Here is a 22,520-nt window from a genome sequence, read left to right as displayed (position 1 = left end):
CCATAATGATTAAATTAGGTAAATGGATTTGGTTTTTAGCTATGACATTTTTCTGGTAAATTTCTCTGGTCTCTCTGCATAATATTAAATATTAAGGCTTATGTGAATAAGATTCTTCTATGGAAAGTAGAACTTCCATTGAATGTATTGGATCTGTTCCAACTGCAGATCAGGCCATGTAAAATTTTCTGTTGTGTTTTTGGTTTTTTCTTTGTTTGTTCACCACCAACACCAAAACAAACAAAAAAAAGCAGCTCATGAACAGCTGTTTAAAAGCTTCTGTTGTGGAGACTGAAAACTATCCACTTATTTTACTCGATGAGAAGACAAGAAGCTTGTTTTCCCTTTTTCTGTTTTATCTCTGAAGTGTTTCAGTTTGTATAGATAGTACATGACCATGCTGCCTTTATTTCTAAAACTTCCAATACATCTCTACAACTCAATAACATGCAAAAGCAGCAATTCGGGATACTGTCTTAATGAAGTGGAACAGGTTTTCCTATAATCTTTTGATATGTCACTTTGGCCTTTTCTGACATTGGTATTTCCGATGTAATTAACAAAGGTGAAAAGAGTTTTACTGCAGAATCAACATAACATCCAGATTCTATTTGTGATCTGGAAAGACAGGATTGTCTTCTCCATAGTGAGGTTTAGAAATGGCCAAGGAGAACAAGATTATGAAGTCAGACTTCAAACTCTAGTTCTGTACGTGTTTTAGGAATAAAACCACTATTTTCAAGACTGTGTTTAAGTAAAAAGTAGTCTCTCAATGAGAGAAAAGCCCTGCGAGAGCCTCTTCAAACATTCTGAGCACACCAGTAAAGCTTTCTGTGAACATCCACCTCGTTCGTGAAAGTTTCCTACCACTTTTGTATTTGAATGACAGAACATGCAATACCTGATGTTTCTCAGATCTCTTTTTTACTTTAAGAATGTGGAATTCCTTCTGGTAAAACCAAATCCTGGGTAAGCTTATGGTTTTGATAGCAGAGATTTGCACCCTGAAAGCAAGTTTGAAGTTCCTTTTGGACTTCAAACTGAGAAGAAAGGGCAACAAACATCAAATATATATTTTGTCAAATGAGAATGGTTCTACTTAACACAGTCTGCTCACTTAAAATACCTGTGTTTGGCCCACATGAGCCACTTAATAAAATTATTCAATTTGATAACTCAGTCTGCTGAGCAGATTTATTACTGATTATCAACATGAAACGCTTTTAAGTTCATTTGTAGCTGTGCATAAATAACCCACAGCATGCACACACAAAACCTAAGGCTCTCAACAGCACTTGCACACTTCGCATGATGAAGCTGGTACTTTTGAGAGGCTCCTGAAAGCGCGAGTTGGAAGAAGCTGTCATTCATGTGAGAGTGTCTCAGTTCAATGTTGATCACACGTGGAGATCTGCAGTGGGCTACTGGTTGCTCTGGTCATCACTACAGCAACTTGTTGATCGGACACCAGGTGGATAGGGAGCTCTAAGACAGCAATCTGGAACCTGGCTGTTCTTTGGGTTACACTGTCCCGGATTGCGAGCACAAATCTCGCCTGTTGCATGCTTGGCAACTGCAGTGACTGTCATTCCTAACCAGTCCTGTGGAGCCACCTCTCCTCGCAGCTATCCAGCCCACCACCCACTCTCGAGAGCCAGGCAAACAACAGTGGGTGTCTGCAGCTATCATTTACATGGTTTGATCTCTCCCCTGGGTTCTGGACAACTTTCCCTTCAGGACCCCTGGATTTCTTAGGAACCAATTTGTAGTTTTCAAACTCTGACCTTTTTACCCAGTTATCCTGGAAATCTCATGGGACAGATTTTTTTAACTGACAAAGAGGTTCTGGGGGCTTTATCATTTCCAGATCTCGATCTTGGCAAAGCAACCATAGTGATATTAACCAGGCTACTATGTTTTAATACTTGTTGAGATGTCTCTTAGCTAGATTGTTTTGTAGCTTCTCAAGTGTAACTCCCTTTAGATCTAATCTCCATGGCAAGTAATCCATCATAAACAAACACACAGGGGCACAGGCCATAGTCATAAGAATAGAATACAGTTTTGTTTTGTTTTGGTTTTTTTTTGTTTTTTTTTTCCCCACAGTCCTCCACAGTAGTTTTCAAAGCTTTCTTTATTGTCATTTTGTTTTATCAACATTGATCAGAGACCCTGGTGGCAAACCAGAACAAAGAGGATTGATCTCAGGTCCAAGTAAGAGAGAATTAGAAATGGGTAAAGCACAACGTATTAACAGGGATTTTGACTAAATCCAATTCAGAAGTTTTTTTCAGGCTACTTAACTGATTTCGGATTGTTACTGCAAACGGTTTTTCTTATGCATTTTGGAGGGGGGAATTTTGGTTCAATTTGTTTTTAAAAATTTGAGAAGGTGGTGTACTCCAAACAGAAGTGTGTTCCCTTCCATACTGCTGCATCCAAGTACATACAGTTTTCTGAATTTTCATATGTATGCCTATCCCTGATTAAAAATAGAAAGCAGAACAAGGACTGGGACAGTTATTTGACAGTCAAACGCTGAAGCTCCTACTGTCATCAGGGAGGACAAAATCAAAGTATTACAAAAAGACTGTATTGGCAGGAGTAGAAAGATTCTTGGCACAGAAGTATTTTATCACACATACAAATTTTCTGATAATTTGTATAATAAGTTTTATTTTGTTTTGGTTTGTTTTGTTGGTTTGTTTTGTACCTCATCCTGATGTGTGTTCAATACTGAAGAAACCCAGGCAAACAGAAAATAATGACCCACCTTTAGCTGCTCAAACTGGAGGGTGTAGACCGCTACTTGTGATTTTAGCTTATTGTCAAGCTTCTCTTGGCCTAGAGAGACATCACAGATATTCACGTATAAGAAATTCTATTTGTCATATCTCTGAGTGAGGCGACAACTCTCAAACCTAATCAGTGCCTTTGGGTAAGGGTAGAGAGATGGGTTCTTGCATGGCTTTCTGTTCCTAAAGTCAACATGCTTGATGAACTCTTACTCACTGTAACTTCAGATCCTGCCACTAAAATATTGTCTTAGTCATCTGTCTCTTTTTATGCTATTGCATGCTTTTTCCACCAGATGGTAGGCAATAAAAGCAGGAAACACGAGCTTGTCTGATACTGTATACTTAAAAGAAATCAAAGAAAATTAAATAAAGTGCAACTGCGAAACAATTCTCCATATTCTGAACTCCTGATTAGGCTTGCAATTAAAAGACAGCACTGGAAGAGATCTGGTCAGTGCTTGCAGGTATTTGATTAATAGCACAAGTAAGGCCTGCATAATCACATGGTACATATGCTATTACATATTGAAAAGATGCTACTGTGTCTCTTATTCTGTTATTCTCTAGTTGTAAACAAAACTAATTATTATCAGGATATGCATTTTCTGTCAATTCCTTTAAGGAAAACCATTTATTCCACTTATCCTGCCGTAACCAGATAAATGAAATTGTCTCCCCAATGTGTAAATTTCTTCTCCTGCCTTGTTAGTGCTGTCTTGTACATGAAGTACTCATTTAGTTGCAAAAACCAATTATCATCCCTGTCTGGATACATTAAGAATTTTCCTACAAGTCTTTTTCTCTCTATCACATTTTAAGCAACACTGTACATGAATTATTCATATTGCCCATCTTGCAGGCAGGTTTTTTTATTATTAAATTCGATCATAATAATAGTTATTACCACAGTCATGGCAGTTTTATGAGTATTCTTCAATGCCATTACCTGGAAAGATTTCAATCAAGACATATAAAAGATGCAAATCAATTTCCATAATAAAATTAAACTGTACCATCTACTCTTTCATCCTTGCAATAGAGTTGATTGACAACTTCTCCCTGATAGTTGCAGCTGATAACTTGCAGGTATGGTAATGGAGAATGGCACTTTCTCTTGCTCTAGTATTCTAAGAAATCCAGTATTTTTCTTGCCTTGTCAGTATTTAATGCTCGTGTCTTCACCAAATACAGTGTTTAAGATGCAAACATTCAGTTTACAAATATCCCTCCTGAACAAGATAATTATTTCTCTCTGGCAATATGAGATTTGCCTTTTACTAACCAAAGGCAGCACAGAATAAACAAAATTCTTTAATGAATCGTCGTATTTGTTACGCTCTGAGCAGTGCTGCTCTCTGCAAAGGGATCTTTTTCCAAGGAGGATATTTTCCAGGTCTTTCCCCTAACTTCATCCTGCACTTTTATTTTAAATCTTTCTCTCTTCCTTGTTTTAGCACTGTTTTAGCAGAGGTTTTAATGACCACCTGATGGTTCTTCTTTGCTTCCTTTCTATGCAAACACTTGATAACTTGTTCCTACTTCCTTGTTTGACTACAGCTTCTGTTTCTCTGGTCCCCATTTATCATTTCCCGGTGCTTTAGATCAAAGGTGCTGTCTAAATAAAACAAAAACCCTAATGCTCGCTGGAACTGGAATTAACTTCCATACAATGTTGCCTTTACTCTGGAGGTAGATTAGATCTCGATAAAAGTTTCAAATCAGGACCCTTGACTTCAGATCTATTTACATCAATTGAAAGGCAGAGCAATGCATTCATCTTGAAGGAGTTACTTTGGAATGATGCTGGAGTAATTAAGATGAGAATATAAACAGCATTAATAGGGATAAATGGGTCTTCTCTCTTCAATTAAGCTTCAAGGAAGGCCAAACAATATGAACCATCAATCAACCCTAATACCTTGGGAAATAAAGTGATCACCATTTAGAAGCAAGAAGAAATTTATTTTCCTGATACAGAATTGGACAATTCTATGCATTATGTAAAGGTTAATGTTCCAATTGAAGTTACTGGATGGCATCTGTTCAAAGTAGAGACACTCTTGCTCTGTTCTGGTTTAAAACCCTTACACTCCTAAGAACTTCCTCTTTCATGTTCAAAAACACTTAAAAAGATAGATTACATCACACTTCAAGAAACTAAACCATGCAAGACTGAACTGATGTCTGTTATGTAATTCAATTTATTACAGCAAGTCTTCAGAATTAATGACTGAATTACAATTTTTCCCATAAGCAATTTTTTATTCCTGCTAAGGTCATGTTAGGACTATTACTGTTATTTTTGAAGATGCATGATGAAAAATGAAATAAGCTCTACATTTTTCTATATAAAGTTTCTATTTTCAAATATATTTAGAGGTTGTCTAGATTGCCATTTGAATTATTCACCAACCTTTAGTGCTACCTGCATATTATGGCACCAGTCAAAATCACTTTCTGCTGAGAATTAATTGCTTTCTCCATCTGCAACAGATCCTGAAAAGTTTGTTGCTGTTTTTCCAACTGGTGTATAGCTAAGTATTAGCCATCTGTGTTAGAGCCTTAATTTCTACATTCATAACTGTCCTTCCCCAAGACCATTCTGTTAGCTAGGGCCATAGGTTATTCCATCATGTTTTCAAAATTATTTTAACACTGAATATAATGTTTGGGACTGATGGCAGTGCAATAGCCTGTGTGTAAAATATGTAATTCATGTGTACAATGAGACATTTAGAACAAATGCTGCCATCATTGCTTTGGGATAAAATGGGCCTTTTACACCACAGATCACTAGAAATTCCAAGCGGTGTTGAACGGCATTTTCCAAAGGGCTGAAAGTCCATTTGGATCTTGGTTCTCATTCTCATTGCCTTTGAAAGAAACAAGATCCTGGAAAATGAGCTCTGGCTGATTTTGCTGTGTCAGGTTAAGATATCTGCTGGAAGCAAGCATCTCCGTAGCAGAGCTGACAGAAGAAAAATGCATGTGCTAGACATTTCAGTCTAAAGGTTAGTGCATTAGTTTAGCAGTAAGTGGGAAATTGGGAAAAGTGCCAAGATGTATGCCTAACTGGTTGGAGTACCAGGGCATATTGCACTCTGTGAAGTTTGCCCGAGGAATCGTAACTACAGGCAGACAGTTAACAGTACAAATTTAGGCTGCCAGTTTCTTAAACTGCTGCAGTGGTTTACTTGGCCGTTGAGCCAGAACCTTAGGGTTTAGACTTTGGAAAGCCCCATACACTACTAACAGGGAAAAACTTTCCTGTGTAGGTATGAAAGATCCATCATCAAGCTGCCACTGTGATTAATGCTGTCTCCTTTAGCAAACTTCACAAGTCTGAGACCGGTTCTTGGGCCGTGAGAGCACATGGCACAGCATGGCCTGTGTCTACTCTTGCAGATGGGAAGAGTTTCAGTTCTGAGATTCTCAGACCACACTTAGGCTCTCTCTGAGAGAGTTTACAGAGCACAGACTGAACTTGTTCCAAGGAGAAGAAAATAATTAACCTGTACAGATGATGATGGGTCAGTGTGGCCTTGATTAATTTACCACTGAAGGTGAAGCAACAGATCATACAAGTAGAACCAGAAGGATTTAATGAGCAACTTGATCATCCACTATAGAAAGCCCAGAGACCTTTACCGTATTTTTCACAGGCCCACTATAAGGATAATACCTTTTTACACTCTGCAAAAAATGAGCTTGGCCTCTCCATTTAGGAGTGCAGAAAGAACACCACAAAGTCCATGAGTATCCACCAGCTGACCATTCAAATTCCCTTTTCCTGTCTCCCCAGTCAAGCAGGACAACACTAATTTTACTCCTATTAATTACAGTGATGTCCTTGTGATGTCTCTTTTTAGTGTGGGGTGGAATGGCAAAGAGACTGGTGTCCCTCATCATTGTATTACACAAGTGTTCAGCCTTCTGCACTTGCAGAAACAAGGAAAGATTTGTGATGGAGAGAAAGTACTTCAGTCTCTGCCAGCTTGGTTTTGGGATGGATTTTTTTCACATCACAGAATCACAGGAGCATTGAGGTTGATAGGGACTTCTGAAAATCACCTAGTTCACTCCCCCTGCTCAAGAACAGACACCTAAAGCAGGTTGCCCAGGATTGTATCCAGACAGATTTTGAGTAGCTCCACAAAAAGGGACTGCAAAACCTCTCTGGGCAACTTGTTCCTGCATCTGATCTCCCTCATAGTAAAAAAGTTTTTTCTTACATTCAGATGAAGTTTCATGTGTTTTAATTTGCATCCATTAGCTCCGGTATTCTGACTAGGCACCACTGAGAAAAGCTTGGCTCCCTCTTTTTCATTCGCTCCCAAGAAATAACATAAAATCATGGAATGGTTTGGGTTAGAAGGGATCTTAAAGATCACCTACTTCCAACCCCTCTGCCATGGGCAGGGACACCTCCCACTAGACCAGGTTGCTCAAAGACCCACCCAGCCTGGCCTTGAACACTTCCAGGGAAGGGGCATCCACAGCTGCTCTGGGCAACCTCTTCCAGTGACTCACAACCCTCACAGTAAAAAATTTCTTCCTAACATCTAATCTAAATTTGCCCTCTTTCATTTGAAAACCATTACTCCTTGTCCTATCACTACAGTCCCTGGTAAAGAGTCCCTCCCCACCTTTCTTGTAGGTCCCCCTTTAGCTACTGGAACACTGCTGTAAGGTGTCCTCAGAGTGTTTTCTTCTGCAGGCTGAACAATCCCAACTTTCTCAGCCTGTCCTCATAGGAGAGGTAATCCAGCCCTCTCACCACCTTCATGGCCCTCCTCTGGACTCATTCCAACAGGTCCATTTCCTTCTTGTGTTGGGGCCTCCAGAGCTGGACACAGTACTCCAGATAGAGTAAAGGGGCAGAGTCACCTCCCTCGACCTGCTGGCGATGGTTCTTCTGATTCAGCCCAGTCTATGGTTGGCTTTCTGGGCCACAAGCCCACATTGTTAGCTCATGTTGAGCCTCTCATCCACTAGTACCCCCAAGTCCTTCTCCTCAGGGCTGCACTCAATCCATTCTCCACCGAGCCTGTATTTGTGCTTGGGATTGTCCTGACCCACGTTCAGGACCTTGCACTTCGCCTGGTTGAACTTCATGAGGTTGGCATGGGCCCAGCTCTCAAGCCTGCCCATATCCCTCTCTATGGTGTGCCTTCCCTCCAACGTGTCAACCACATCACACAGCTTGGTGTTGTCAGCCAACTTGCTGAGGGTACACTCAATCCCAACATCCATGTCACCAACAAAGATGTTAAGCAGTGTCAGTCCCAGTACCAACCCGTGAGGAACACCACTCATCGCTGGTATTCACTGTGATATTGTCCCATTGACCTCAACACTTTGAGTGTGACCATCCAGCCAATTCCTTTTCCACCAAGTGGTCCATCCGTCAAATCCATGTCTCTCCAATTCAGAGACAAAGATGTTGTGCAGGACAGTGTCAAACGCTTTGCACAGCTTCAGATAGATGATGTCAGTTGCTCTTCCCTTATCTACCAATGCTGTAATGCTATCCTAGAAGGCCACCAAATTTGTCAGGCACGATTTGCCTTTACTGAAGCCATGTTGGCTGTCACCAATCACCTCCTTCTTTTCCATGTGCCTTAGCATAGTTTCGAGGAGGATCTGCTCCATGATCTTGCCTGGCACGGAGGTGAGACTGATTGTCCTGTAGTTCCCTGGGTCTTTCATTCTTCCCTTTTCAAAAATGGGCATTATGTTTCCCCTTTTCCAGTTGGTGACAACTTCACTGGACTGCCACAACTTCTCAAATAGGATGGATAGTGGCTTGGCAACTTCTTCCACCAGTTCCCTCAGGACTTGTGGATGCATCTCATCAGGTCCCATGGACCTGTGCACTTACAGCTTCCTTAGATAGTCTTGAACGTGGTCTTCTTCTACGGTGGGTGGTTCTTCATTCTCCCAGTCCCTGCCTTTGCCTTCTGTGACTTGGACAGAGAGGCCAGAGCACTTGCTAATGAAAACTGAGGCAAAAAATTCCTTGAGCACCTCAGCCTTCTCCACATCCCAGGTCTCCAATTTCCTTCCAGAGAGAGCCCACATTTTCCCTAGTCTTCCGTTTAACACTGACGTATCTTCCAAATCTCACTTGTCACTCCATTTATTATTTATTACTATTAGCATTGATTTTAGTGACAATAGGTGCCAATGAAAATTAATTAGGTATTTGAATAGTATAGTGTGCAGTATTGTACAGCATGACACAGAGACATGAGGCAGGGAAAATAAATTGCAAGGAAGAAAACTTTTTCCTGCATCAGTACCACAAGGCTAATGGCATTTGCATTGTGATATTGTCATATCACATGGGCAGGAACTCTGAAAAACAGTCTTTCAGAGTTTCTTGTGGATTTAGACACCAGTGCATGAATGCACACAATAAATATTTTTAACAGGTTATTCAAGTTATAGAAAGAGAACTCCACAGGTGCTGTATTTTCCAGGGATTACTTTGGTTTGGTTTTGCACATAGTACAGGTAGAATCCCTGTACTACCACTACTGAGTGGACTGGAGCAGAAGAAATTAGCTGAGTGTCTATCTGATGAGGTTCCTACCCACTTTTCTTTTCTTCAGATTTGCCTGACATATTGAGGCAGGCAGAAAAAAGGGGTAGATATGTAAAACTTTGTGCATCCACAGAATACTGGACAGCCCCTGGATGGTCCCTTCATTTATTGGTGTCATGTACTAATTGCCAAGTTATTTAGAGCCATTACCTGACAAAAAATGTAACGATACTTTCCAAGGTAAACAAGTTTCCCTTCCTCCTCCTTTTTAATTCTTCTAGATCTTTAGAATCAGACTGCTGAGGTCAGTAAAGCTGGAAGCCAAACAGCAAATAAGGAATCAGAAAGAAAAATTGCTAATGAATGCTGTGGAGGAAGGCTTACAGTAACATTTAAACACCTTCTTCAACTAACAGTAGTAGTTTGACAAAACAAGATTGCAATGTATCTATTAGCAGCTTCTTTTTCTTAAGTTTAAATTTTGAACCTATTCTCTTACATTGCCTGAATGAAATACTAACAAGAAGATTCAAGAGACACCTCTTCACTCTGTCCACCCCATTTGATATGCTCTGAGCCCTTTTCCAAACTGTAAAAGTACAGTACACCCAGCCTTTATTGCCTCATCTGGAACAAGCAAAGTCTCCCTGTTGTGTCACATTCCACCTAAAAGAGAGTTATCAATGGTAACTATTCACAGTTCAGCCAAATTCTTCTCTGTCCTTCTCCACATTATTGCAGCTCCATTGGAAATCTGTCAAGTCCACATTTGTTACTGTGAGCTTTACTAAAACATCAGTCAGAAATCATTGGTAATTTACTTTTGTTCTTAAATGAATTTGTTCATTTCCTGCCAGGAAACTTAAATTTAAATAAAATCAATGATTTTCCCAGCACTCATTCTTAACTGCGTTGTCAGAGAAGAGAAAACTCTAGCTGAAGTCTGCTTGGGGGATGGTGTTCCTATAAGAGGCAATGACCTTAGCATCTGTGTTGTCACCACACATCCTTACACAATTTCAACAGGTACTGTGCATTGCCCTGTTGCATTTTGGATCTCATGAGGTCTTGTCATGTTCACTTTCATCACATTGTCCATATCTATCTATCTGTCTATCTATCTGACTATCTTTGTACCAATCTGAAGCCTGATAGATGCCTAGAAAAGAAGCTAGGATTCGCTGCAATCTAAGAATTCAACACGGGAAATTTAATACTTTTGAAACTTATTTATTTGGGAAAATAAAAAGTAGAAAGAAGTTAACTGTATTTGTGACATTGGATTCTAATGAAATAGTTCAACTACTATCCTAGATTGTGCTGGCTTTGTTAAAACATCATAGCCAGAGAGAGACTGTTCTTCTAAATGGAATTGCCTTGAGTTCAAAATTGGATTTAAAATTGTTTTATTTAATGTAACATTTTATTAATTGTTTGGTAAAAGATAACTTGAGATCAGACATGTTTTCTGAGGTTCTTCCTTATCCTTTAAAGCCAGTGCACCTTTTCCATGGCCTAATTTCTAAGTACTGCCCTATAAATTCTTCTTATATGCCAGCTAGTGAAAAAATGTAAGGAGGAGACTAAATAGTCTGCTCAGGACATCATGACTGAATTGTGGTTTACCTATATGGGCTTTTTCTCCTGTAAGTCATTGAATATATTCATATTAAGCTTCATATTTGCAGCTGAACTCCCTTTGCCTGACCTACTGTAATTGAGATTCTAAGCAGATAGAGACCTCCCGTGTTTGCATGTCTGAACCATTCCTTCTGATCCTGGTTCACCCTTTTTCCAAATCATTTTTTCACTATTTCTATTAAAACTTGACATGACTAACAATATCATTTTCAGAACTAGACTCATTTCTCATAAATGACAGATATCTCTTTATTTCTGCTGTGAATATTGTAAAAGAGGGAAAAATTAGAAATCTTGAAGTAGTTGCATGGTATCAAAAATTGCACTTTGCTTTATAATAGTAATGCTTTGTAGTTATCCATCAGTCTTCAAACACTAATCAATTTTAAGTTATTACAAGGTTTATAATGGAATATATCATTTGTACTTCTCTTATCTTCACTGGAATTCATTCAAGTAGATTTTTTTTTTTTAATTTAAACTCTCTAACAGCTATTCTTTTGCTCTGACTTAATAACCAAGAAGGTCTGCCCTCATCTTAAAATAGAGTGACAATGGTTATGTCTCCCTGCTCTTACCATCCATTTCACTGTTCCATTTTTAAAGTGGAATAGACCACACCTTTTGATAGATATCAAAGGAGAGCCCCAGAGAAATACTTTTTGAAGATTAAAGGGATGAAATTATAAATGCATAAATGTAGTTTGATTTAATAAACCTGGTCTGATGGCCAGATACAGGAGTCCCAAGCAGTGCAATATCCTAAGAAAACCCTTACAACCGGCTGAGACAAAGCAAAAGAAGGTGCTGAATTTAAGCTTTTGAATGTAAATGTTCAGTGTTGAGGCTACAGCTCAAACCAGTCCCACTTTAGATCCAATATGGATCTTACATTACTTTTTTGGAAGCGCAAGGTGTTCATCTAGGGAGAAAGGCTGGCGTTAGATTGTTGGCTGCTTGCTATTTGGATGTAGCAGTAGAAGCCAGAAGGAAATGGAAAGAGTAAAGATCTGGGCAGAACAGCAAAATGGGGTGTCTCAGCCTGCATACTCTGCTATGACACACACGCCAGTTATGTGGGGAACCGACTACATTTTAGCAATGCTGTGAATTAGGGCTCTAATGCAATTTAAGGGAGTTATTTCATTAATTATTGTAACAAACTGGATTGTGTATGTTTGGAAGAACAAATCTTGGTCTTATCAGCACAAATTTTGCTAATGTCAGGTGATCAGTTGTGGTTAGAACGACCCAGGGACTTCCAAATTTCAATACTATATTGGATTACCTCAGTCACTACTGCTCAAACACAAATCTTCAAAACCTACACTTATATCTGCTCCTAAACTTAAAGCTACCTGTGTTTCTGCTACCAAAGTTGCTGAAGCCGGCTTCTAAGACTAGGCTAGTCGGCACCTGAGCCCTGACAGGGATCTCACCCTTGCTGTTTCCAGAGAGGTGGTTGTTGTCCATGAGGTCTGATCTAGTAGGAATGGCCAGGGTATAGCAGCTAGATTTCACATTGTCGCAAATAAAGCCAAGGTGAGATGTTTCAGGGCTGAGTGGTTTATGAGCATAGAATCATAGAATGGTTAGAGCTGGAAGGGACCTTAAAGACGAGGTCCATGGATGGATCACTTACATAAGGGGTGGTGTTAATTTCTAAATCTCTTGCTGCTTGATTGAAACTTTTTTCTTAAATTCCAAGTTTCAGTCAGTTGTTTCTCGAGATGTTATGATCCCTTTCTGCCTGATAAACATTTAGCTACATAAAGGGAAGTGCAAGGGCTCTGGCGAAAGGAAATGGCAATGGTTGATAATGGAATTCTGGATGGCATGTTTGCTTGGATTTTTTTCTCTTTTTTGAAGGATTTTGAAGATTTTCAGCTCTCTCTCCAAAACAGTCATGTTTGAAAACATTTCTTCCACCTCTGGCAGAAAAATTCTCTTCCATAATTATTAGATGAATCACAGTTGTTCTCACAATTATTGCAATTTTCTTTTCCTTTTCCTGGGGGAAAAAAAAAAAAAAAAAAAAAGGAAATCTTAAAGATTCTATTTTATTAATAATTCTTTACTTATTGTTTTCACTTATTAGTTCTGTAAGCAATCAGTCAAAGCACTATCACACCCACTTTAAGATAAATCCCCACCTGAACCAGTGAACCTGAAGCAAAGACTTTTGAGAAAATCCAACTGACAGCACTTTTTGCACATTTTTTTTTCATTTTGTCAACCTTTCTTGAAGAAGGAAAGCAATTACTTTTTATTTCTTTGTTCATTTACTAAGAAAACTGGGTATTTTTGTGTGTGTGTGCGCACGTGTGAGCAGAACACTTGGTTTCTAGAATAAGTTCAGTTAATAATAAAATGGGTATTTTTTGAACCTTGAAATACTAAAATATTTGAAGTTTTGGGGGCTTTGAAGTGTTTTACTGTTATGTTGACTTGGTCTTGGACTTGATCTCCTCACAAGAAAACATATGATGATCTTAGGGTATGTGTGGGAGATCCATGTTAAAAATAATTAGATCCTATTCTAATTAGAAAAATTTAATTTATGAAAACTAGTCTTAAACAATGGTATCAGTGTGAGTGCAAAAATGCATGAATCTTCCCTTGTTCTTTGAACACACTTATACAGTAGAAGAATATTCTCCTCCAAGTAAGAAAATAAGGTTTTGCTTGTAGCTTTTTTTAATTACTTTAAGGCAAGTTTAAAACTCTAAAATAGGTTAAAGAGAGAGAGAACAAAAAGAAGAAATCTGGAAAGAATAAACTGGCAGAAGTCATTATAAAAGAATGACCTTTCCTAAGGTCTCTGCATTTATTTTTAATTGTCTTGTGGAATATGTGGAACACATTTTACAGGAGAAGATTTGATAACAGAAGACTAACCTAGTCGATATGTGAGACATTTCAGAATACTCCTTATGTATTACAGCACTTCCTCATTTGATGACACGCTTATCGGTTCCATTCGCACTGGAAGGAAGGCTCGTTTTGGTGTACCTTTCCTCCCGGGTGGTGACATCCTCTGTGGGAATTCACCGTTTATAGGAAATGTGGTGCTGCTTTTCTATCAGCCCCGTCACAATGCGAAGCTCTGCAGTGTTATAGTGGTTTCAGTTCTGTTAGCCCAGTCAAATCCTGCAGGACCTTAAAGGTCAACATTGTGGAAAACACTGCAGCTACTCTGAAGTATCAGTAGCCTTTCCTCTCACCCAAAAAAGATGTGAGCTGTTCTGCAGCTCTCACCAGAGACCAAAAGAATGATGAAATATATACAACTCTCAAATGGTTCCAGGACACATCATTTTCTATATTAATAAGAGAAGAAAGGGTGACTAAGAGGATGACTAATAGTGACTAAGAGGCAGACACTGTGCTATGAATCTGCATGTACTTTCTTGGAGGAAAGGATTCTGCACATCTCAGGTTGTATTTCCATAGTTATGTCTCTCCTAAACCTAGATTAAAACCTTTCCGTCCCAAAAAAAACGTGGTAAACTTTAGCAGCTTTTCAGTTTTCTGAGACTCTCTAATTCTTGCTTTAGTCAAGTCCCACAAGAAATGCTTGGGTTCTGTGTTTTGGGTTTTTGGGGGGTTTGTTTTGTTGTTGTTGTTGTTTGGTTTGTTGGTTTTTTTTTATGTTAATTGGGTTTTTACTAGAAAAGCCAGGTGTGCTACAAATCTTGTAAGAAAGGGTATTCTCACGAGAACCCTAGCCCACTTCTGTTCAGGTTTGTACAGTGTAAATACAAAATCCCACGGTGTCTTCTCTGAAATAGAATAAACCTCTGGCACTCACAGTTTGTACTTTTGCAGGGAGGCTTCCAATGAGTACGTTACACCGTAACATGGGAATGCTCAGTCACTCTGGACACTGTTTAGGTGGAAATTTCTGTTTACATGGCATGACTGGTGAGCGTTAAGGTGTTCTATTAAACACTGGTTAGTGACAAATCTCAAGTACTAATATCAATGTTAATATTTTGCCTTCATTTTAGGCTTCAGATTTGGTGAATCTTGAGGAAGGCTCATAATTATATAGTCTCTGTTATGCTGAGACATCATGAGAAACTCTGGAATGAAAATTTTCTCATTTCAGTTATCCCATTGAACACCCTTCACTGCTTAGTTCATTATCATTTCAGTTGTAAAATGAGTGTGCTTTGCTGATGAACCACACTATAAATATTGCACAATGTACTTAAGAGGTAAAAAATTCTGAATAATTGACTGATCTTCCACCCAAAACTAGCCTGGGAACTCAGGAATTATTTTTTTTTAATCTTAGTTGGGCTACAAATTAAGCTGCAAATTACTTGAGCTTCCTTGAAATACAGTGTTGTAAAATCTTTCTTGTGGCATTTTTGGACTTGTCTTTCTAGAAGGCAACACCAGAAGCTTCACATTTCTAAGTGGAAAAAAAATATAGAAAACTATATAAACGTTGTTGGGGCTTGGGATAAAGAGGGTTTGTGTGTTTTTTGTTTTTCTGTTTAGTTGTGATTCACTGCTGCATCTTTTTTGGAGTCTGGTTTAAGATTTAGCAAGGTTTGCATTTTGTATTTCTTTTGGATGTTACCCGGTTATTTAGAATTGGCTCAGGACTACTGAGATAAACAGCTGCTTAGCGAAGTCGTAACAACAATTGAAGAAAATGGAGTAAAATGAACCAGAAATGTAACACACTCATAAATCAGAGTAGCTCAGCTCATGCTCGCAGGCCGTAAAATGGCCCAAGCTTGCCCCCTGCAGGAGGCTCTAGCCCATCCAGCTGCTGCTGCCCATTCCTCATCGCCACTGGAGCATCCTCATTTTTTAAGGTAATAAAATTGCCCTATCCATTATCAAATTGATTATTACACTTTATAATTTAGGTAATAATGAAACAAAAACATTTTCTGTCCAGCTACAGAAACATACATCTAGAAAGCGATTGTGCTTTGTCTAACCCTGGTTTTTTTATTACTGTATTGATCTTAAACTTCCATAGATTTTACTGTTCTTTTTTTTTTTCCTAGTTAATTTAATTTGTATTGAATTAGCTTTATATCTGCAGTAAAATATTAGTAAAATGTTCTATAAATTTTCATGAAGTGAGGATTTTCTTCATATGTTTTATTAGGTAATTTTAAGGAAATATGTTCTGCACCATCTGTGTCTTTAACTGCTCTCTGGTCACTTCACTGGAGTCATAAGTGTCATCTTATGACTTTTGTCAAGCATGATATGGAGAATTGTGGATTTGTTAAAAGAGGGGATTTTTTAACTTTTCACCCTTTCTGGATCTTCCTGTCCTTCACCTTCACTTTTAGCATATTATTTTAAGCTGTGAAGGACAGATAACTATGAAGTAACGGCAGAATGTTTGTGTATTTTCCTAACAGAGAGAAGGCAACTAATTCTCCCCTAGCACATGGGCTATTCCAGCTGTATGCAAATACACGTCTACCAAAGCCAATCATGCGACGTCACATTTGAACATGTTCTTAGATTCTGTTTTCTAAACACTTTTGTAATCGCAGAAGAAAGCTGTAAGTCATTCCCATTTCCAACATTTTTTTTTTCTGAAATTCATTACTGCACTTGCTATTTACACCTATAAAATACACTACAGAAACACAAGTAACTGTAAAAGACGAAGCCATTGGGTCACCTGAAGCATTAGTGAGTTATTTGGCTTAACTGCGTGAATGGACTTCCACTGATTTGCTGGCGAAGCCCTCCAAAACAATGGAGTAGCTCAAATGCATGTATTCATACGTGATAGCAAATGTTGGAGACATATCTCAAGTAATTGCTATGTGCCTTCTCCTACCTAGTCTTCCTATCTGCTCTACATTTAGGCCTGTTCTAGAGTTACCTAATTGTTGGGGGGGCGGGGGGAGGGATTGTTGCTGGTAGGTTGCTTTAGGTTTTTTTAAATGGGAAATTAGATGGGGGGAGGGATTGTTGCTGGTAGGTTGCTTTAGGTTTTTTTAAATGGGAAATTAGATGGGACCCCGGTAATGAGTTTTCAATAATATTCCAGTCCCTCTGTGAATGTGGAATGGTAACTTTTGGGCTGACATATTCTCTCAGAATTAGTCTTAAATATTGCAATCAGAATTAATTGTACAAAACGGTTGTGCAGTATCTAAGTATGTGGGTTTACCTAATGTTCCCCCTTTTACACTCAACTGCTCTCTCCTGGGCTATGGCACCTTAATCAGAAGGGCTCCTGTTCAGTACTGGGATACTAAAACACAAGGGAACCTCAGGAAAGCATACATGATGATAAGATAGATGGCAATGCTCCTGCTAAACTAGTGCTGACCTTACACTGTAAGGAAGACTGTCACACTGACATAGCAAAACTGAAATACCAAAGTTCCCTTCTGTTTGGTTTCCTGCGGTTTACATGCTGCTTCACTGATTTCTCTTATAAACGTAGAAATCTGTTCAAGTGCTACGGCCTTGCCAGCTTTCAGGTGCAGTAATCTGTGTTCTGTCCATCTAAACTTTGTCTCCTCGTTTAGACAATTACTGTGTTTTATTTAAATCCTCCCCTGTTGTTGTTGCTTGTTAAAGTGCAGTAAACTTCTGAACAGACTCATTTGCACGTTGAGGAATTAAAGGACCTCTCTTGGTCACTTTGTTTCATTCACATTGTTTAGCCTGAGCCAAGCAAATATCTCAATGTGAATTTCTTGGAAGATGTCACTTGATCCTCGTCAGTAGCATTGGTTCTCTGTCCCCCCAACATTGCATCCTTCTGAGGAGGCTAAAGCACTGATATCTTTTTAATCCAATCATTGCTGCTCTATCTCTGAGGATAATATAAATTGTCTCTTTAAAAAGTGTATTTAGTTGTCCTACATTTCATCCATATACTTACTCTTTTACAAGAGATGTGTTGAGCCATTTAAAAAGCAGAGTTCTACCAAATTACACTCCTGTTCCTGCACCTTTTCTTACAGCGTTAGCAATACCAGTAGAAATGTTCTGCCAGAGTCATTAGCATACATTAATAAACCTCCCTTTTGCTTTCCAGATTGACTCAGTCCAGTCAGCGCTGTAAAAATGAAATGCTTTTTCTATGAAGATTTTCTCGGGTGCAATTGTGCTGTCGTTGTCTTTTTGGTCAATGTCACAAACTTTCTGCTAATGCTTGTAAAGCCTAACACACACACACACAGATGTACATAAACACACACACATCAGAGTGACTTGTCTTGTTGATTTGCTGGCCTTTAATTCTGAGTATTGCGTTAGGTGTCTTTTCTAGTAGTATTTCAGATTTCCTACGATGTTTACTATCTGAACACTTTCAGCCTTCATAAACTCGAGTCTGAATTCAGCGACTTCCTTTTCTCTAAATTCTTACTAATCTGTCAAGATGAACACTTGGTGTACCAGTAATCTCCTGGAACACTAGTCCCTTAGCAGTGACCCACTTAACTAGCAAGATTTGCTCTTCCGTAAGGCACAAATCTTCCCATGTTTTCATCTCTCCTTTTTATTCCTACTTTCTGCTTAACAGTATAAATCTTACATATTAAATTTTTATGTTGGGTATTGGATGTCTTTGATAGCTGCCTAGTCAGCATCCTTTGACAAAATTAAGCAAGAAATCATAATTCATCAAGGACTCTGAACAAGCTGCTGTCAGTAATAGAATTACCTCATGGTGATCTATCTTTCAGCTGAGTCTCCTAGTGGGGAATATAGGGTGAAATGTTTCAAACGTCTCTCTAATTTCAGCCGTTCCAGAGAGCTCCTAGAGAATCTATACAGTGTTTTCTTCTTCCCCTCGGAGGATTGCCACTGATCCATTTTCTGCCAGATATCACATGGGTTTCAAATGTTGTTAAAGGCTTACAAAATCTGTAAAAGAACTGCTTCACAATGTGTGGAGTTACCCTGTGCAGATGGAGAAAATGATGCTTCAGAAGCTTAGCCATTGCGCAGTCACTAGTACGAGGAACGGGACTTGTTCAACGCTGGCTAATGACTGAATTACTCACTTTTGCTCTAAGATGTTCAACAGCATGATCTGCCTATCCTTTAATGGAAAATTTTCAGGGTTTTTATTATTTGCCATAAAGTTCCTTTACTGAGCTTTATAAATAATATAATACAGATGCGATAACTTGTCACTTTCCCTTTTATCTGATCTGCATAATACAGCATATTTGTTGTTCAGGAAAGAAATCTTTTTCATTGTTTGTGTCTTAATGACTCCACATCACACAGTTGAACATTTTCTCACTCAACATAATAGGGCAGTCTATCTAGAAAATAATGGAACTTAGCATCACTGTAGCTATAATCGTAGAATCATAGAATGGTTTAGGTTGGAAAAGACCTTGAAAATCCTCAAGTTCCAACCCCCCTGCCATAGGCAGGGACACCTCCCACTAGACCAGATTGCCCATGACCACGTCCAGCCTGGCCTTGAACACCTCCAGGGATGAGGCCTCAACAACCTCTCTGGGCAACCTGTTCCAGTGCCTTACCTCATGGTTCCAGTGCTTCCTCTGGATGTGCTCCAGCAGGTCCCTGTCCTTCTTATGTTGGGGACTCCAGAGCTGGATGCAGTACTCCAGGTGGGGTCTCACGAGAGTGGAGTAGAGGGGCAGAATCACCTCCTTTGACCTGCTGGACACACTGCTTCTGATGCAGCCCAGGATACGGTTGGCCTTCTGGGCTGCAATCGCACATTGCTGGCTCATGTTGAGCTTCTCGTCAATCAGCACACCCAGGTCCTTCTCCCCAGGGCTGCTCTCCAGCCATTCCCTGCTAAGCCTCTGTTTGTGCTTGGGATTGCCCCGACCCAGATGTAGGACCTTGCACTTGGCCTTGTTGAACTGCATGAGGTTGGCTTGCGTCCACCTCTCCAGCCTGTCCACGTCCCTCTGGATGGCATCCCTCCCATCCAGCGTGTCTACCTTGCCAAACAGCTTGGTATCATTGGCAAACTTGCTGAGGGTGCACTTGACCCACTGTCCATATTGCTGACAAAGATATTGAACAGTACAGGTCCCAGTCCCGACCCCTGAATGCCACTCGTCACTGCCCTCCACTTGAACATCGAGCCATTGACTGTAACTCTTTGAGTGCGACCGTCCAGCCAGTTCTGTATCCACCGAGTGGTTCGTTTGTCCAATCCATGTCTCTTCAATTTAGAGACCAGGACATTGTGTGGGACAGTGTCGAACACTTTGCACAAGTTCAGGTAGATGACATCAGTTGATCTTCCCTTACCCACTGCCACTGGAACCCCTTCGTAGAAGGCCACCAAATTTGTCAGGCATGACTTGCCCTTGATGAAGCCATGCTGGCTGTCACCAATCACCTCCTTGTTTTCTATGTGCCTCAGCAGAGTTTCCACGAGGATCTGCTCCATGATCTTGCCAGGCACAGAGGTGAGACTGACTGGCCTGTAGTTCCCTGGGTCTTCTTTATTTCCCTTATTGAAAATAGGGGTTATGTTTCCCCTTTTCCAGTCGGCAGGAACCTCACCAGACTGCCACAACTTCTCAAATATGATGGCTAGTGGCTTAGCGACTTCATCTGCCAGTTCCCTCAGGACCTGCAGATATAATAACTAATGCACATGAAATGGACTAATATTTGCACTATAATGTTTCCCAAACTCTGCTCATGAGACTGCATACATGCTTAAGACACTCCAGCTTTAGTTCTCATGCCTGGAAAAATGCAGTTTTGTTAACATATATTTTCCTTAGGTAAAAAAATGTATGGTCTCATTTGCAATGTACTACAACAGCCTCTTTATTGATACCGAAATACTGATAGTTACCTGTTTTAAATTAAGGAATAATAATTTCTCCTCTCTGATTGATACCTGCTTTTTTATTTATATGTATCATAGTATAATATGTCTTTTTGACCCTCCAAGGAACCTATTGTGTTAACATCTAAGAATATAGGATAGTAACTCTTATTAATGTAACCATTGGGTAACACTTGGCAGAAAACATTCCCATCATATTAGGTATTCAAGAGCACATTACAGATATAAACCACAAGATGGCTCAATAGGAGAGGGAAATGAAGCTTTTTTTATATCAGAAAAAAAACACTTTCTGCATTTAAAACTGAACTGGAATCTTGGCTCCTCACACAGTAGGATTAAATGCATTCAATTCAATCCATTATTAAAACACTCTACTCTTAACCCAGTTTAGATAAAAGAAAATCATGAGTTTTAATTTCCTTCACTATGAAGTTAAAAAGCTTGAGTTTTTTTCAGGTCTGTGGGAAGACAGAGCAAGAATGATGGAAGGAATCAAATTTTTAAAGGCAAAATTTAAGTGGAAAACTGCTGCTTGTTTCACAAACTAAGTCCTCAGTTATGATTAATGAAATATTTTTAATTACTCTATATGAATACGGCTTATACATTATTGAGGGGACATAAATTGCTAATTATAATACATGCAGTGTAGATAATTTAATTGCCAACTTTAAGATGTAGACAATGCTTATCTTTCTCTCTCTTTTTTGTTTACTACTAGATTGCCAGTTATCCATGATTTTACTGCAGATACAGTTACATGTGGAATCCCCAACTATTAATATCAAGATACAACACAAGAATCTATTCTTCATTTACAAAATAGATGCTCAGAAACTCTTATTTTGGCAGAAAAGGAACTTTACTTCTTCAAACTGTTTCCATATTGCTGGGACGGTTTCTGTACATTTCTTAATGGCTGGAGCAAAACCACCACATAGAAAATAGACCCACTTTGTTTGAAGCATCACATGCCTCTCAAACTGAGCTATTCACAAGTATCAGCTCCTGAATATTTGCTCTATAGTAAGATTCTCATTCAAATCTTTATAGCCATTACTGCATTTAAACTGAATTTGCATGTCAGAAAGAATAGGTTGCATTTCATGTTCCAGCTAAACTACTTCAATAAGTAGATCAGTCACGCAAATAAAGAAAAAGAACAAAATTCACTGTTTAAATAGCAGTCACTGTGAGTTCCTACCACTGCATGTGTCATGCTCCAGCCTATTGGAGATTCTGGCAGGAAGCTATGTTAGATTGGTGGGAAAGCATTTTTCTTGGGACATGAGATGGTCAACATCCCATGTTGGATACAGAAGAAAACCACAGAGACCCTCTGCCGCCAGCTGACACTACTCCTTTACTTGACTTGGAGCCCATTCCTGTGTTTAAGACAGTGGTTATCCAAACGAATTCTTTAAATCCTGACTCCTGTCAATCAATGACTACCCAGCTGGAGTGGCAAATCCCTTGTGAGCAAAAACAGTGCTTGAGATACCTGATGTCATGCTCCAAAGCCTCTTTCTACAAATAGTATATGTGGGCAAATTGGCTGAAGACTTCCAGACCTTGAGACTCTGTGGGTACCCAAACAGGTATACATTCTCTTCTGATCTGCCATGGCAGCTCTGACTACACAAACCACAAACCCCACCACTCCATTGTTTTCCAAGCCTTGCTTTATCATCAGTCATCCTGGTGGGATTGCCAAAGTGACTTC

The sequence above is a fragment of the Vanellus vanellus genome (assembly GCF_965231255.1).
Source record: "Vanellus vanellus genome assembly, chromosome: 3".
Taxonomy (NCBI): Eukaryota; Metazoa; Chordata; class Aves; order Charadriiformes; family Charadriidae; genus Vanellus; species Vanellus vanellus.
The sequence above is the reverse complement of the archived record's forward strand: the minus strand, read 5'-3'. Positions refer to the sequence as shown.